Genomic DNA, 5,647 nt, shown 5'->3' with positions numbered 1-5,647 from the left:
CATTCAGTATTAACAGCAGCAGCAACAGAGGCGGGGGCGGGGCAGGGAATACCAGCAGCAGCAACAGAGTCACACCAACTCCCGACTCGGCTGTAGTGCCGCGCCCGCTGCTTTTGATTTTTTGCTTTTCCCGCCCTTGCTGTGGTTACTATCCTTTCTTTGCTGGCTTTGCTTTCAGAGAAGATTTTGCAGTTGGTGTATTGATTTGGCTGGGTACACTTCTTTGAGTGTTTGCGTTGGATGTGTTGTAGTGGCGGAGCTGACCAACCACATATGCCCTGCGTGTTGCTTGCTCGAGTTGTTTAGATAATATGTTTCTACTTGTGAACTACAGAGGTCCAGAAAAGCAAATTTTAAATTAGTTGGGCCGTTCTTGCTGCTTGTACTAGATTCGTTACGAATGGTTTGGGGTCTTCTTACACCATGTGCCACCTTAATTCAACGATTTTGATTTGGTTTGGAAGCCACTGATATGTTGTAGCTGTTGTACAAGTTTCACTGGAATCACACTCATGGTGACCAACGAAAACGAGCTTGCTGGTGCCAGGAAGGTGTGTTAGTTTGCATTTTTTTATGTAGTATGCATGTCTGATGTAGCTTTTGGTTCCGCAGGGGGATGTGGTCAGCCGGGCACTCAACATGTCAAAAAGTGCAAAACTATTATGGTGCGAATAAATATTTTGAATGGTGGAATGGCCTTGTGATTGTTATGGAACTGTTTAATGCTTAATCTTTGTTCTTAATTACCTTGAAACGATGATCGTTTGAAAACCTTATGGTCTTCTAATTATACACATTGTTGTTTATATCTCATTGTGAAGGGCAACATAGGTTTGTGATGCAATCCCTTGAACAAATAGGGCTATGCTTATTGGATGTTTCATTATGTGTCCATGTTTTTTTACCAGATGAGAAGAAATGACACTATAAATACTGGTGAAGATCAAACAAGGCAATGTGGTTTTATCAAGAAGTTTTGAGGGCTACTAAAAATAGAGCCCATGGTTGTTGACAAGGAACTACTTGGAATCTTGATTCATGCACATTGGAAGAGTATTATTCTTATACTGCTAGCTGAGGAACAATTGGATATGCCATTTTTTTGGACATATTTAAATGTTTGTATTGTAAAATGAGATTATTCTAAGCATATCCTTTCTCTCAGTATACATACATTTACTGCAATGCCTTTTTTGTCAATTTTATTATGCCATGTGCTTCCTTAAGTGGTAAGACGTATGCCTATTTTTAGGTTGATTAGGATCTATTTTCGATATATGCCTTTTTGTTAGGTTGATTAAGATAAATTTTCGTGCTACGCTGTTGTGGTATGCATTGGAGTGGGATCTATTTTCGTCATGTGCCTTTTAGGTTGATTAGGAACTATTTTCTTCCTATGCCTTTTTTTTACTCAGACCATGATTCTAGATTCAACACGAGATCAAAAGTTCTGTGTGAAGGAAACTATTCAAATGTTGGCAACTTTGTTTGATAGTTGACCTGGGATAGACAACATCTCATCGTGCAAGATGGTAAGTAAGGTCTTTTCACTACAAAAAAATACACTTCCGTGATGATACGTGTTTGCCACAGTAGGTCGCTTTTTTGTCATGCATGTATATCAAGATAGTCATATCTGTGTTGTCGTAGAAGTGTTCCATGACATTACCAAAATTATCATCACGGAAGTGTCCACTTCCATGACAATAAATCACGCGTCACAGAAGTGCTTTCGTCAAGGGTGACCGACACGTGGCATCCACCGTAACGGAACGTCGTTAAGCTATCGGGTCGGGTTTTGGATCCGATAACCCGTTAACAGCCCCGACCAATGGGGATTTTCCACGTGTAAAATCATCATTGGCTGGAGAAGACACGTGTCAACTCATCCAATGGGCGAGACGCGCCTATGATATGTTGACACGTGGACCGGCCCATCAAGTTTAAATGGGCCGGCCCAACTGAAGGCCCACAAGATTTTGCGGACCATAATGGGCCACCCCAGCTAAAGGCCCACGAGATTTTGCGAACCATAATGGGCTGGCCCAGCTAAAGGCGCACAAGATTTTGCGGGCCATAATGGGCCGGCCCAGGTAAAGGCCCACAAGATTTTTTTTGTGCCATAATGGGCCGGCCCAGGTAAAGCCCACAAGTTTCTTGCGGGTCATAATGGGCCGGCCCAGCTAAAGGCCCACGAGATTTCGCCGACATTAATGGGCCGGCCCAGCTGTAGGCCCACAAGATTTTGTGGACCCTAGTAGGCCGGCCCATTAACTGCCTGCCATGTTTTGGGCCAAATGCCGGCCCATATTTGATCCGGTCCATTAATGGCCTGCCACACTCCGGGCCTAATAGTGGCCCATATGAGATCCGTCCCGTTAAAGGCCTACCACGTTCTGGGCCAGATTACGGTCCAGATCAGGTCCGACCCTTTAAGAGGCTTTGGGCTCAATTATGGCCCATATCAGATTCAGCCCGTCAACTGGACACTATGCTTTTGGGCCCACTTGCTAAAGGCCCACTTAGTAATTCAGCCTGATATTAGTTTTGGCCTGTTAAGGGCCCGTTTAACATTTCGACCCTATATTAATTTCAGCTTGTTAAAAGCCCGTCATATAGTTGGGCCTAACTACGGCCCGGTTTGCATCCGGCCTGCTCGCAGCCGATATCTGATTGGGCCAAACAAGGACCGAGACAATTTTTCGGCCTGTTAAAAGCCCGTGATTTGATTCGCACAATCATGGTCCGGGGTTCATTTCGGGCTGCTGCCGGCCCGTGAGCTGATCGACACGTTTTCAGGCCCAACCTACATCATGATTGCACGACGACCCGATTATGTACCATAATTTTACGGTTTGGCTGGTTTACTGCGAAAACAGGATATATATACAGTAAAATAACTACAGCATCGTGAATAAGAAAAAATCTAGACTATACAATAAAGAAATTACGGCATATTACATCCACTGGGCATCAAAGTTCGCTACTATGATAATAAAGCACAAGCAGACAGCAGATTACATACACTGGGCATCAAAGATCGCCACCAGTGCAAATAAACACTCCGACAAAATAATATACAAAACCGACAGCACTTCAATAGAGTTCAAGAAAGGTTAGCCCTGCTGGGGAGCTGCAGCGCAAGCAGCTGAGCAAGATGATGAGACTGCGCTTGTTCAACACTTATATCTTCCTCACTCTGAAAGATAAACAAGCAGACAGATGACAGGTTTTGCACATAAAAGTATCAGTGCTGACAATTCATCACATTTCTTACTGACGAATAAAGTGACACAGTTTAAATTTGTATTAACACAATATGGTATTGTTCAGGTCAAGACATGGCAGGAAATGACATTGTGAAAGAGTTGGCAGCTTCACGACACCACTGGATTACAGATCAAGAACTCATAAGTATCAATGGTTAGTGTGCTGTCAATTTATACCATTTCAGATTGGCAAATAAAGAGACGGTTTAAATAATAGTAGAATGATATGACATTGTTCATAGTTAAGACATTGCAGAATATGACATTGTGCTGTAGTGGGTAGGTTCACCACACCACTGGATTACAGATGAAGAACAGAAGCATACATGCAGTGCAAAAGAAGATCACTTGCTCTGTATAGTTTAATTTACATGGTATGAAGAAGGAACTTGGTTGTACAACTGAAAACTTAAATTAAGAAAGGACAAACTTTTGTTTATGAAATACATATAATAAACTTTAAACAAGCAATTTGATGTAAACACCAAAAATAAACAGCTATTGCAGTCATGCCTAACCAAATATATACAACAAAGTTTGAAGGCTTGAGATGGACAAACTTACATTATTGGTGAAGATAGGCTCTATAAAGGCCTTGTCCATGGTGATGGGGGGGGGGGGGTAATTCAAGAAGTTTACCACAGAATCTTCTTCAAAAGCATTGCCTTTATTCTACATTTTGTTAAGAGTAAATATAGATGTGATAATATACGAAAAAATGGAGAATATTTAAGATAAGATGAAGAGTGATGCTACATAACCAAGTAGCTATAAATGTAAGTGCAGCGATACAGGCAAAAGGTACAGCCAAGAGCGATGCACAGCTAAACTTCTTCAGTACCAACCTTATGGTAAGAGTAAATATAGATCTGATGTGTAGAAAATGGAGGGCAAAGGAAAATAAGCTGCAGAGTGATGGTACATGAACACCTACCTGTCATTATAAGTACACTGATAAAGGACATCATGTACTTACAAGAACAATGCAGAGCTAAAAAAACATTGGCTTTGGATATATTCTACACTAATGTAACCATTCATACAGACCAGATAATTTGGAGCGAACGATTGATAAAAACATTGGCATTGGATATATTCTACACTAATGTAAGCATTTGAGTGGAAAAACATGGTACGATGACAGATGGAATATGTATTGATAATGGATGGACATGGCATCTCGACATATATGATGAGTAAACTAAGCAGATGGCGGTGCAACAAAGTAGAAGAAATGCAAGACAACATATGCAAGATACGCGCAATCAATAAAACCTTGCCAAATTAGAACAGGCACCTTGATGGGTGAACAGGACAGGCCATCTGCCTTTGACTCCTCGAGGTTAGAATAGTCATTAGGATGATATTCTGAACAAGAATCAACAGGTGGGAAGCGTACGAGTTTCATTGCTTCCAAAATGGCACTCAATGCCTTGGTGCCAATTTTGTATGTCATTGCAGTGTTCCACAATATTCTTCTGATGCGTGGATTCTGATATTCACTGTAATTGCGTATGATATCTGAGAACCATGAAAACATAAATAGTTGTGAGATTATCTTTGTAATGCAGATGATATTCTAATATAGGGGCGCCCCTGTAAACACTTATGTGCTATCACTGGATTCTGATGAGAGAGCTCATGTGTGCTGTAACATGGTGCGTGCATTTATATAATCTGGCACAAGTACACAAAAAAATAGGCTCCAGAAGTAAGGATAGCTGGCAGATGATAGGTTCATAATATACTGTATAGAGAGTTTGTTGCCAAACCATGATAACAAGAGCACACAGCAACTAGGCAGATCATAGTGTACATAACAGGGGTACACCATAACCAGGATATATAAATCGAGAAAGTGGAACTGGCTGGAAATTACGGTGTTGTATTGCCGCTAGTAATTGAAAGCCTATCGATCACGTACAGGCCAGCTCTATTAGCTGTTAGACTGCAGATATCCCTGCTCCCCTTCCTGACAAGGAACATACTATGCTTCCCACCGCATGGGCCGCCGGCCGAACCACCGGCCCCACCGCCTGTGTTCCTCTGCCACCCCCACCCCCGCCCCCACCCGCGTCGAGTTTTCTTCGTTCGACGAGGCCCCACCACCGCCCCCACAACCACCGTCCCCACCCGAGCCCCTTCGATCGCACCGGCGAACTCCGGTGAGCTCTGAAAAATCGACTGACCCAATTTTGAAATTTAGTCTACTGTGATTTAACTAGTGTGGAATATAAAAGGGGAAAACCATGAGCATTGCGAGTATGGTGTTGAGCGTGCCATGACGGATCTGAAGGTGCAAACCGGACAAAGGCAACTTCGCAACCAAGACAAGAAATCAGAGTAAAGCAGTGGCGATCTATTTTCTTGCTGCGATA

This window comes from Triticum urartu, chromosome 6 (assembly GCF_003073215.2).
Source record: "Triticum urartu cultivar G1812 chromosome 6, Tu2.1, whole genome shotgun sequence".
In the NCBI taxonomy this organism is placed as follows: domain Eukaryota; kingdom Viridiplantae; phylum Streptophyta; class Magnoliopsida; order Poales; family Poaceae; genus Triticum; species Triticum urartu.
The sequence above is the reverse complement of the archived record's forward strand: the minus strand, read 5'-3'. Positions refer to the sequence as shown.